The following is a 12325-nucleotide window of genomic DNA, read 5'->3' as shown; positions in this document are numbered from 1 at the left end:
AATGAATGAAAAGGACAAAAAAGGGGAGAAAAAGAGAATGATAGACAAAAAGACAATGTGTGAAGATACAACTGAGTGTGTGAAAATGTGTGTCTGTGTGTGAGTGAGTGTGTATGCGTAGTAATGAGAAGCAGCTGAATTCCTCTCGCTGTGTATTTTAGGTCTGATGTAACTGTAGACAAGTATGTGAAGCGCCACTGACACTATCTCTCTATTACACTCTCTATCTACATATGAACATGCACCTCGAAATTCATCAGCACAGCATCAAACATACAGCTATATATAAAACCTACCTGAAGCTCCTACAATATCCAGCACAACCTGAGAGAACAGTACGCATGAGGGTCAGTCTGTTCTGCACACACGCATCCAGGCACTGCTGTACGGCTCAATGCTCACATATCAACGGATTAAGTACTGACGTTCTGATACGGACATGCGTACATGCTTTAAGAAACACCCATGCAGCAGACACACACACAATCTGTTACCAAGTACAGGTGTCTATAAAAAGCTGTGCTAATTTCAATTGCATCCTGAAAGAGACACCAACCCTGCTGCACTCTCTCTCCTCAACTACTGTAGTGTCTGACCAACATACCCTCTAAAAAGGGTTCTTTGGGCAATCCATAGACGTAAGGATGAATGATTTATGAATGATGATGAGCTAATTTCGTCAGAAAAACACAAATTTTTGAATAAGCACAAATCATTTTAATGCTATAACTAGTGATTTTATGTATGTATTTTTCATTCACATTCATAGTGAATGAAAGTGCTGTCTAACACATCAGTCCAAAAAGTCTTAAAAGTTTAGGGTTAGGAGTAGGGATAGATTTAACAAACTCTTTCACATTGAACTTGTAGTTCAGTTGCATTTAACAGATATTTAGTTGAATTTTACTTAAAGTGTTACCGAAAATACTTCAAAGACAACATATTAAATGTTGAAACTGAGACATTTTATTGTTTTTTGAAAAATATTTGCCCATTTTGAATTTGATGGCAATTTGATGCGCTCCAATACCATCATGAATACTGTCTCTCAAACTGTGCACTGATAACAACCTGAGAGATTATTAGCCCGGAGGACACCGTGTCTATGATTTACAAAACGTTGATTTGTATATATGGTTTCTTCTTTGCACTTTACAATGTTAACAGCCTTTGTGGATGCAGCGATGAACTGTTTTCACAGACAGTAGTTTTCAGAAGTGTTCCTGAGCCTATGCAGTGATTTCCTCTAAAGAATAATGCCTGATTTTAATGCAGTGCCACCTGAGGGCCCAAACAGCACTTTTCTTTTATTTTTCTCCAGTATATTAAATTCAGTAAATATACAATATTATACATTTAACATATATAAAAGCTAAATAAATAACAACCTGACCGGGCACCCAAACTTATTTTCACTTCCAACTTAAAATTAACAAAACAACCATGGGTGCCTCAACCAGGGGGTGCCTAAACATTTGCACATCACTCTACGTGTAGTTTGAGATCTGGTGAGAGCAAAGGCCACTGAATATGATTTATATAAGTTAAGACATTTATATCATATATATTAAATAGACTAAACAGACATGTCAGTAAATAGTTCATAGAAATTTACTAATGCAACCACTGCTGAAACAAAAACTCTGTCATTTAGTCAGTGTCTTGCTTTCCAGTATTTTAGAGTTCATACACACACACAACCATACACACACACACAACCACACACACACACACATACGCACACACACACACTCACACACACACACACACACACACACACACACACACACACACACACACACACACACACAGGTATAAATGGGGCTTTGATGCATGGATACAAGCTTTGCCTCTTACACTGTGAGGAAGGAAGCAAAAGAATAAAGGCTGTGATGCAGCAGTGACATTTCAAAGTGTGGAGGAGGCGACATTACACCAGAGAAAAACATCTCTGTGAAGCATGAAGAAAGACTCATACATCTGTTGGACATTTCTGATGCAGAACAGTGAAAAGTCAAAGACCTTGCTGTTATAGCTGTTTATAACAGGGGACTAGTGGTCACTGTTTCGACACATCACCTTGTTTTAACAGGGCTCAACACTTAGCGTGATATTCAACAGCAGAAATCAAGACATAGAACCATTGCTAATTATAGATGCGTGGGTGGGATTTTAATATTCAGAATGAATTAATATGAATTGGCTGAAAAGACTAAAACTGACGGAAGTGATCACCACAGCACTAAACGCAGAATGTCAAAAGAAGACGTTTTGTCAGGTTCAGGCTTAAGCCGCACTGAAACTCTACGTCAAAGCAAGGCAAGCCGTGAATACTTGAAGACCAAATGTCATAGTTCAGTTCTGCATGACAGTGCAGCTCTGCATGGCACCTTAAAATACACAGCTTCTGGTTAGGGATGTGCCAACATGAAATTTCCTGGTCAATAATGACAATTGGTCATTTTACATCTTAATGTGGCTGATACTGATGCCAAGCACTGATCACTTTACTTGTTTGGTATTTTAAGATAAATTCAGACTATAATTCATGTATGAAGACAGGCGAACACAGAACAGAGGCCATTTCATGAAAAAACACGTGTGAAGTGGTACATGAGCTCAAACATTAAGTTTTAAGATATACGCTATATAAGACATTCATCCTCCAGTCCATATAGTCCTAAGCTGTGAAAAACAGCCAGTTTAGAAGTAACTTTCATTGTGATGTCACAAAAATGAGCACATTTACAAATATCCTATTCAGCCTACAGCAATTTAGTCACGCTAAAGACTGCTTTATGAATGAGGCATGATACAAAAGATATAAAATCAGAACAGAATTCACATACTTACATACACTATATTGCCAAAAGTATTCACTCACCCATCCAAATAATTGAATTCAGGTGTTGCAATCACTTCCATGGCCACAGGTGTATAAAACCAAGCATCTAGGCCTGCAGACTGCTTCTACAAACATTTGTGAAAGAATGGTTCGCTCTCAGGAGCTCAGTGAATTTCAGCGTAGTACTGTGATCGGACGCCACCTATGCAACAATCCAGTTGTGAAATTTCCTCACTACTAATTATTCCACAGTCAACTGTCAGTGGTATTATGACAAAGTGGAAGCGATTGGAAATGACAGCAACTCAGCCATGAAGTGGTAGACCATGTAAAATGTCAGAACGGGGTCAGTGGATGCTGAAGTGCATAGTTCGGTCGGCAAGTTTCTGCAGAGTCAAGCGCTACAAAACTCCAAACTTCATGTGGCCTTCAGATTAGCTCAAGAACAGCACAGAAGTTTGGCGGAGGGGGGATTATGGTGTGGGGTTGTTTTTCAGGAGTTGGGCTCGGCCCCTTAGTTCCAGTGCGCAAAGCAAGGTCCAAAAAGACATGGATGAGTGAGTTTGGTGTGGAAGAACTTGACTGGTCTGCACAGAGTCCTGACCTCAACCCAATAGAGCACCTTTGGGATGAATTAGAGCAGAGACCGCGAGCCAGGCCCTTTCGTCCAACATCTGACCTCAGTGTGTGACCTCACAAACGTGCTTCTGGAAGATCAGTCAAAAATTCCCATAAACACACTCCTAAATCTTGTGGAAAGCCTTCCCAGAAGAATTGAAACTGTTATAGCTGCAAAGGATGGGAAGACATCATATTAAACCCTATATATTAAGAACGAGATGTCACTCAAGTTCATATGCGTGTGAAGGCAGACGAGCAAATACTTTGGGCAACATAGTGTACATCAGTCTTAATGGTCTAATAACAAAAACAGATGGAGAATGTTTGTGTAAAAAGGAATTTAGGTCATTTAAAATTCTAAAAAGTCTTTATTAAATGGCCCATATCCTTTATTTTCTTGGCTAAATAATTTTCACATTAATATTTTCCTTTTTACCCATTATGACAAAACAGTTTTCATTACTGTGCCTTTAAGATTGACCTATGTAAATGAGCTCTGTCATGATTTGCTCTCCTGTAGGGTGCCACGATCAAAGGCAGTCTGGGCTGAAACACTCCTTATAACTTCAATGTAAAAGTTTATGAGTATAAGTTGTTTTTGTAGAAAAGGTTCATGAATTCTTCGCTCAGAGGCATTTCTAAATTAAACTATAAATCTGTATCATTTATTGCTTCAGAGCTGGGGTTAGTTTTTTATAGGGAAGTATATTATCAGTCGAGTGGTTTTGGAGTTTTCACAGTTTTTTGCCTGATTGTGCTTTGACTCCTAAGGGTAAGCAAAAGTAATTGGAACTACTGTTTTCCTGCATTGCTGCAGTGTTTCAAAGTTGAATAAATCTTCATCACAGCAGGTTATAGGTTGTACTTTCAAATTTGCATTATACAGTTGTATGCAAAAGTTTGGGTGCCCCCAGTCATATTATGCTTTGTTGATTTTCTAAGTCAATACATCATCTACAGAAAACACACTTCTACACATTGTAACGCTTTAAATGTCCACCAGTGAGCCCAACACTTCTAAAACCTAAGAATAGTTCAGCCAGTCCCTGTAGTTACTGAAAAATAAGCCTTAGTATTTCATAAGACTAGGATTTTAAGGCGTTAATATATAAATACTGTTTATCATAAAACATGGATTGTGCAAAAGTAATTGCATTTTTTATGTTTTTCCCAATATGTCAAACTCATGAACTAAATAAAAATTGTGAAGTATAATTAGCAGAACAGCACCTTATTTAAGCTTGTTCCCTGTAGAGAATGTGGTAGAAAATACCAAAATGTCATTTGAGCAGTGGTGTTCAAACTGTATAGTCACAGACAAATGATATAGCACTAACATATAGGAAAATATTTATTGCCTGTGGTAACTGAAGGTATGGTGCAGATGTGGCAGATTATGTTAAAAGGTGCTGGAATATTCACGATGAGAAGATAAAGAAGTAAAGATATTTTATCGAGGGTCAAAAGAACTCCAGTGAAGTGCTTTATTAGGAGTGGAAAAATGACTGCTCCAACTTCTTCCCCTCTCTCTGCACAGTAATAAAGGAATCTCCTCCTTTCCTGTCTGTACTGGTGTGTAATTGGGGCTCTAATGCTGTGTTTAACACCCGGCTTCAGTTGGAGGGGAGGGGTCACACTGGGAGCTGTCAGAGGCAGACAGGAGCTCAGTGCAGCAACCTCATCTTCACACTTCACCTGTGCACCGTCACCAACTGCTGCCATCACCCTCACTCACTGCGCTGCTTTTAGACTTGGGCGCAGGGCTGGATCTGAGGCTCGACAGTTTTGACAGTATAAAGTGAGCTGAGTGCGGCATGTTTACAGGAATATCTGCTAGCGACTAATGAGCCAAACACATTTCTGCAGTCAGAGAAACAAATGCACAGTTAACTGTCAGCGCAGATGTAATCCTGAATTCACTGCAAAGAAGCAGCACTGGATCGTCTTTCAACAACAGCTTGTTTAATAAGGAAAGGATTTGTTTCAGACTAAGAATGCTCCAGAACTAGAGATGGCATCGATCTAGTGCCAGTACTGGGTCAAACCAGCAGAAAGGGCTGGATATCAGAGGAAAGTAAACAAATTGAAATATCACAGAAAGGTTTATGATGCAACACAAATTAGGGATGTGAACATATTGACATTTTGTGTTTGATGAGGTCGATACCCAATTAGATTTTTGTAATTTTACGTTTTAAAAATGTTTATGAATATGAACAATGAATATCTAGTTAAGTATTAATGTTGTAACAATTGCAATACAGTATCAAAAAGGAAATCTGAAACAGATACACCACAATTTTAAATTATATTACATTACATTATATTGACACAAACCTTGGTCTCTTTTGATAGTCTCCCACTTTCCGTCCTTTGACCACTGTCAATGACAAAACTAGATGTCTGAATGCATCCTATCAGAGCAAAGTGAGCATAGGGGGAGGGGCTTATGCTCTGCACACAAACACTCTTGAATGATTGGAATTTTTTCTGTAGTCACTTACATGTGCTAAGAGTTGTAATCTTTGGGGTGAATTTTCTTAGAGGACTAGTGAGGAAAGCACTGAAAGCATTGAGAACCATATCAATCAATTTAATACAGAGGTGTAACCAAGTAAGTAGCAGTCAGTCATAAGAGTCAATGCTGCATTTCATAATGACAGTCTAATTTGTAGAGCCAACAGGTGAGTGAATGTGTGCTGGGTCCCTTCAGCAGTGCTGTTCTGTGCTGATCATGCTATCTATTTACATTTCATCCACTCAAATCTTAAGTAAAAATATCTGTCTGTTAGCTGACATAACAGATCTGGCTGTTGGTGCTTCCTTCTGAGCGCATTCAGCTGTCCAATTACATCGCGTGAACAGCAGTTTGAAAAGATGCGGTGGCTGGTTTCACAGGTCTCAGAGGAAGCCTGTATTAGCTTTCGCCCTTCTAGCGTTGATAGTATCGTGTGATTGGGGGAGTCCTAAATAACAGGGGGAACTGAAGACGACTAAATTGGGGAGAAAACTGGGTAAAAAAAAAAAGATGGAGACATTTGACTGAATATTTGATAACTGATCGTTGCAGCCCTAGTATCACTACACCTCTACTAAATATATTTGAATTACTATTCCTTCATTAATAACCAATTATGTTTATGTCTCTCACCTGTCATGTGAGTTATGGACAATAATAAAAAGCTACACAGTCATATGCATAAGTTTGGGCACCCCTGGTCAAACTAAGTTTTGCTGATCTTCTAAGTGAAAATAAGTAAACATCTTTTGCAGAGAGCACAGTTCTGCACATTTTAAAGCATTAATATTGTTTATTTGATTAATTTAACATATTGGAAAAAACAGCACTTATATTTTATGTTTTTCCAATATGTTAAACTCAGCAAATAAACAAAAATGTTGTGCTAAAATTCCAGAGAAATGCATATTTAAGTGTGTTCCCTGTAGATGATACATTATTTTTACTTAAGACATCAACAAAACACATAATTGATTGTTCAAATTTTTCTATACAATTGTTTTTGTATATGTCTTGTTGTTACCTGTCTAATTTGTCCAGGAAATTAGTAAAGCGTTTGACCACAGTACTTTCAGATGGCCACGTTAAGCGAAGTGCTTCAGTTACTAACGGCTTATTTTAAAGTTCAATATGAAAAAAAAGATCAGATTTGTATGGATATCAACCCTATACTCAAAGTTTCAGTGATTCTCTATTCTAAGCATATCTAGTCTAAGACTAGACTTAATCTATGTGTAGATAAGCAACCTTTTGGGACCTAAAGCTATACAAGTCTCTCTCTTCTCTCAACGTAACTTCACACGTCGTTCTGCTGCCAAACACACACACACACAGACACACACACACACACACACAGACACACACACACAGACACACACACACACACACACAGACACACACACACACACACAGACACACAGACACACACACACACACACAGACGCTGGTAACTCCATCTTGCCATTCTGATGCCAGACTGTAAATAGATATTAACTCCTTCTCCACATCTGTGTTTAACATCATGACACACTGCCTAAGACTCACACACACGCCCTAAAACAGCACGTCATCCTGACCTGAACACATTAACACAGTCTACATGTGCCCGAACACACATACCAAACTATAATTTCTTGCTTTCATTCATAATTACCCATCATTACCTGCAACATTTTAACACAGCATCCAAAAACACACATCAGTAAATGCAGGTGCGCTGAGCTGATATCAGAGAGAATAATGAGGGTAGGAAACCCAAAAAACATCTCACCACAGAACCTAGCAGAAATCAACAACACTGCATAGTAAAATAAGGCACAAAAGGGAACCGTGAACATATTAAAATATGCTGAATACATTTAAATATAGTGTGTACAAATAATATTACATGTGATGCTTACAGAAGTAAATGCATTAAATTGTGATGTTTACAGATATATATATATATATATACATACATATATATATATATATATAAAATGAGCATGTTTATAGATATTCTGGCAGGCAGAGACAGTCTTTTACAGAGACAGTGTAATCATATTTTAGTGGAAACCAAATGTAGTGTTAGTTTTTCAAAAGTCGCCAAGAAATGCTAGCTTTACTGCCCGAGCAGGGATTTGAACCTCAATGTCCAGCATGCAAGGCAAGAAGATCACCCACTATGCGATCTAATTACAAGCAGCCATCCAACTCTATTTTAAGAGCTCCACAGAGCCTAATATAAATCACTATGTGTTTACAATAACAAAAACATGCTTTAGTAAGTTATTAGTGCCCATCATTACTATCAACCACATTATGAAATGTGATGCTACTGTATTATCAGTGTTTTGTTTGTGAGATTTCCAGAACAGTGGTGATGTGAACATCCATGACAGGTCACAGTTAGACATAAGAGCCAGGGATGCCGGATTGCTTCTATAGTTTCCAACCAAAACAAACAAACAAACAAACAAAAATTCACAACCTGCCAAAAGTACACACTGAAAACTGTACAGTCATTCCAATCATGACACTAAATACAGCATTTAACCAACACATCATTAATTATAAACTTCTGGGTATGTTAACCACTAATGTTGCTAAAAAGAACCAAAAGCTTTTAGTGTAATTATTAGAATCATGCTTTAATGTGCATTATTCATATATTTTCAGAGCATTAACACATTTTTTCCCCTTTTTTTAACACATTGCATATGATAGGACTCCCATGGCCCCATGTATTCAGAAAGGCAAGTGAACAGCAACAATACTGCAAGTGGAACTATTCCTTATAGATATTTTTAAAACATCCTTACCTTAATAGACAGAACGTGTACAGTCAGTTATACCATGTGATCTGTATAATATATTCTGTGTATGAAAGTACATCCATTACATCAATAATAAACTGGACACATTAACCACTGTCGATTGTGAACTGTGTCCTTCAACAGGAGTAATGAAAATAGGCATCATTTAAAGTTTTAATATCTGATTGGACACTGTACCTTTCAAATTCAGCCTCATTAATTATGAATGCATTTTTAAATTGTACAGTTTTCTAAACCCTGCCAAAATCACAACTAAATAGCCCTTAATTTATTAACCAAAGTACAAAGTCAAAGTACATTTTCACACAAAATACACATAATTTGGCAGGAACCTGCCCAATCTGGCAACACTAGTAAAAGCAGACTAAGGCATTTTCTATAAGATGTCTGGCATTGCACCCAAGAGGGAGCCCAAGGGTGATGAAGCTCATGACCCACAAGCTCTATTCCTGGTGCGACGCTGACCTGAGCTCTTGCTGAAACAGATCTTGCCTACATAAAAGACATACTACACACGCTGACCAAGAGGGCACTTCTACAGTCTGAGGCCGAAAGGCCAGGGGCTTAAGCCCTCCCATGGGCCCTGTCGTTGGGAATTCCTTGAAAAAATAAAGTTAGAAATAAGCAAATTAATGAATGACATTTTGTGGAAAGGTCAGACACAGGAACAAACACAGAACCTGACACTGAAAGTGACACTGAAACATGTAGGATAATACTGCACACATAAACATATACACACACCGAGTTACTCACATATGGCCCTTTCTGAAGGAAAACTTGTCCATTCCAAAAATGGGACAAAAAAAGAAGGAGAGCACAGGAGCAAAAGTGAGAGAGAACCGTCTTCTCAAGCCCTCTAAATCTCTGTACTGACCACAAATGTAATCTGATGCTTCCTGATGTGCTTGAGCGTGTGTTTGAGCGTGTGAGGCAGAGAGTTCATATAAATATTTATGTACTTTTTATATGTAGGCTACCAGATGACTTAAAAAAAAGAATAGAATATTTAAATATGAATTTCACTATTTAAAGTGGCAAAGTAGTGTAATTATGAAAAAACGCCAAAAAACACCACCACTTATCTTGCAATATGTATTATACTGCAGCTTCTACTGCACTACACTCTTCAAGGGGAGTTGTGATTTTTCTAAATATCTGCATCCTGAAATGTTCAACATGTAAACAAAGTCATTCCGAGTGGTTTGATGTGAAAGACACTTTTAGATAAACTAAAGCCAGAATTGTGATAGGAATGTGATGTATGGAGAGTGTAACACCTCTAAAAGCTCCCTCACAGAAAGTTATTCTATAAAATGGTTATGAACATGCTGCCTTTTAAGATGGTTTTGAGTTAAGATTAGATTTAAATTTCAGACTAAACATTTTTAAAATCCACTATTACTAAAATACACTTTTACCATTTTCAACATTACAGTATGGTTCATTTGTTTTTGTTTGGGGATTCCAATTTTTCTCCCTAATTTAGGCATATCCAATTCCACCCAATAGTTAGGACTCTCCAACACAATAAAACCAGCACTGGGAGGGTGAAGGCAAACACAAGCTTCCTCCAAGGCATGTGAAGACAGCCACCGCATCTTTTTTGAACTGCCCCTAACACAACATCACTGGACAGCTGAACACGCTTGGGGGAGAACACTAACTGCCAGCTCTGTTACATAGGATAACAGATGCCTGCATTGGTTAGCATCGCCAGTGATTGGGGAGAAGGAGGGCCATCCATCCCACCTAGAGAAAGCAGTGCCAACTGTGCTCTCTTGGAATCCTGGCCATGGATGGCTGTAGCATCACTGGGGCTTGAACTCTTAGATGGTTGTTACTCTTCTTCATAAACTCTTAAAAAATAAAGGTGCTAAAATTAGTTAGGCACTACCAGAGAAGGTTGAGTTTTGATTCTCTAAAGAGCCATCTTGTAGACTCTTTATGAAAGAATCTCTTTTAAAAATGGGATGTGCATACATGGAGAACCTTATAAAACCTTCATATAATGTAAAGTCTCTGTGGAGCAGAGTTTACATTCCTAAAAAACCAATCAATGCATGTTTCCTTAAAAGACCTATTGTTGTAAATGAGATAATAATAGTAAAGGTTCTATACAAATTTAAGGTTTCTCCAAGAACCATACATCCAAACCAAGAACCATCTAGCAACTGTTATTTATAATTCAAACTCCATCCATGCATGTTTGCATGATTTCCAAGCGTGTATTAATGTACATGTAAGAACTTCCTCAGATTGTGTCTGTGATCTTGCGTCCGCTAACTAAAACAGCACCCAACCAGAAAATGTCAAACTTCTCCATTCAGGTTTACACATTTTTTTCCCTTTGCGTGATCGTCATACAGTGACATAAAGCTCCATGAAGGACATGGAGCAAATAACTGCTGGGTTTATGTTATGAGAGCAGTGCACGGAGGCCGGCGGGCAGCCTGAGGGCATTGGCAGCTTGAACGAAGGTGTGAAGGACACCAGGGTCTGGGGAATGTATGTCAAAAGAATAAAATTCTGATGAACTTCACTGGAAAAACACTGTTGCCTGGAGCAAGCTGAACTTAGAGAACAGTGTCTGAATAAAAAGTACACGCATTCTCAAAATACTGACGTTAATCAGAATCACGATACATTAAATTATGTCACAAACATCTTTTGTTTCAACTTAAATAAATAGTCAATTTATTCAACAATAACTGTAAGTGGTTACAAACCTCTTCAATAAGTCGCACAAAAAATGTTCTATATACACTCTTTAAAAAGGTGGTTCTTTAGGGTTTCTTTAGTGAAGAAAAAGGTTCAGAACTATGAACACTCAAAGAACCCTTGGAAGGCTACAGGGTTCTTTATACATCATGAAAGGGTTCTTCAGATGGATAGAGAATGCTCTGTAAATTGTTCTATATAAGACCTTTTTGAAAAATTCTACATAGCACCAAGAAGGGTTCTGCTATTGTTAAATGTAACAAGCTTGTAACAGTAGCGGAACCCTTGCTGTTGCTATATAGAGCCGTTTTAATAAGGTACTTTAAAGAGCTGCATTCAACTGGCTTGTTGTCATAGAAAAGAACCTTCTGATTATGCAAAAAATCATTTAGACATTTGAATGGTTCTTTGAGTGTTTGTGGTTGTACGGAAACACTGCCTTTACTAAAGAACCCTTGAAGTTGTTTTTTAAGAATGCATACTCTTACAACCAGCATACATGGAAAACCAGTTGTTTATGAGTCTTTAAGACACCTTTTTAAAATGGTTTTATATATATGTATATAGTACCAAAAAGGGTTACACTGTTGTTATGAGTCAAAGAATCCTTTGTAGTCCTCTATGGAACCATTTTTAAAAGAGCTATTTAAAGAAACATATGCAACTGGTTTTCCATATACACTGCTTTTAAGCATATGAACTCTCAAGGGTTCTTTGAGTGTTTGTGGTTCTACACAGAACCACTGCCTTTACTAAAGAAACTTGGAAGAACCATTTTTTTAAAAGTGCACCCTTTAAAACCAG

General features: G+C 37.8%; 1 protein-coding gene across 7 annotated transcripts in view; it reads right to left on the bottom strand.

The window, feature by feature from the left end:
* The window catches only part of kazna (kazrin, periplakin interacting protein a), a 131000-nt gene that overhangs the window by 50892 nt on the left and 67783 nt on the right, over window positions 1–12325 (bottom strand). Inside the window, exon 1 of one of the 7 annotated variants that reach the window (XM_017693503.2) lies at window positions 297–395. The exons of the other annotated variants lie outside the window; for them this stretch is intronic. The gene's annotated coding sequence lies outside the window, so the exon portion shown is untranslated. Of the gene's footprint in view, window positions 1–296; window positions 396–12325 lie in introns of those variants that run through there. 7 annotated transcript variants of the gene reach the window in all.

The sequence above is a fragment of the Pygocentrus nattereri genome, chromosome 28 (assembly GCF_015220715.1).
Source record: "Pygocentrus nattereri isolate fPygNat1 chromosome 28, fPygNat1.pri, whole genome shotgun sequence".
NCBI lineage: Eukaryota > Metazoa > Chordata > Actinopteri > Characiformes > Serrasalmidae > Pygocentrus > Pygocentrus nattereri.
The sequence above is the reverse complement of the archived record's forward strand: the minus strand, read 5'-3'. Positions and strand labels throughout refer to the sequence as shown.